Source organism: Elephantulus edwardii, unplaced genomic scaffold (genome assembly GCF_000299155.1).
Source record: "Elephantulus edwardii isolate Elephantulus edwardi_28Jun2011 unplaced genomic scaffold, EleEdw1.0 scaffold00283, whole genome shotgun sequence".
Classification (NCBI taxonomy): domain Eukaryota; kingdom Metazoa; phylum Chordata; class Mammalia; order Macroscelidea; family Macroscelididae; genus Elephantulus; species Elephantulus edwardii.
Genome location: NW_006400033.1, coordinates 2,840,248 through 2,841,372, shown reverse-complemented (window position 1 = coordinate 2,841,372; position 1,125 = coordinate 2,840,248). Strand labels below are relative to the sequence as shown.

At 41.9% G+C, this 1,125-nt stretch overlaps 1 protein-coding gene across 1 annotated transcript in view; it reads left to right on the top strand.

Moving 5' to 3' along the window:
* DNAH6 (dynein, axonemal, heavy chain 6) overlaps positions 1-1,125 on the top strand; it is a 383,600-nt gene that overhangs the window by 315,825 nt on the left and 66,650 nt on the right. The window lies entirely within an intron of this gene.

Genomic DNA, 1,125 nt, shown 5'->3' with positions numbered 1-1,125 from the left:
TCCTTCCATCTTCTTTTAATACTTCCGGGATCATTTAACATTCTGCCGAAAACATCCTTGATTATAGCAACTCGAGGTTTGAATTTGTTCTTCATTTCCTTGAGCTTAAGATATGCTGAGCAAGTTCAGCCCTTTTGATTTTCTGACTCCAACTCCTTGCACATTTCATTGTAATATTTTATTTTGTCATCCTGTGCTGCCTTTTGAAATCTTCTATTCAACTCTTTATTATCTTGAATTCTTCCTTGTGCTTTGGCTTCTCTGCACTCCAGTGCAATTTTCAGAGTATCTTCTGACATCCATTTTGGTCTTTTCTTAAGAGAGGGTAAAACCACACTGCTCCTTGGGTCAAGGATTCTGAAGCTTCGTCTGACATACTTTGGGCATGTTGCAAGGAGGGACTGGTCCTTGAAGAGGGACATTATGTTTGGGATGGCGCAGGAGAGGAAGACCCTCGATGAGATGGATCTATTTTGTGATTAGTGGGTAGGAGTAAGTGTGTCAGAGACGGTGAGGTTGGCACAGGATAGAGCAGGGTTTAGGGCTCTTTTACATAGGGTCGCTATGAGTCGCAAGTGACTCAAACGGCACATAGCAACAACAACGACCTTAGGTAAATGCTCATTTTTAGCATGCTAACTGGAATGCTCTGTAGAGGCAGGAATGGTGAAACTTCATATCACATACTTTGAGTATGTGGTCAGGAGGGGCCAGTCCTTGGAACAAGACATCATGCTGGGCAAGGTGGAGCCTCAGTGAAAAAGAGGAAGACTCTCAACAAGATGGATTAACAGAGTCACAACAAATGGGCTCAAACATATCAGAGATCATAAGGATAAAACAAGATTCCAATCAATTGTTGATTGTGATCAATTCCAATCACTATGCATTGCAGTTGACTTGAGGGCACCTAACAAACAACAACAGCATTAGCTATAGGAAGAAGCCTGGTGGTGCAGTGATTAAGGTCTAGCTATACACAGTCAGCAGTTTGAGAGAAAGATACAGCATTTGCCTTTCATAAAAATAAACCTCATGCAATATTATTCAAAATGGGTGACCCTGGAGGACATTATGCTGAGTGAGGTATCTCAGTCACAAAGGGACAAATGCTATATGGTGCCA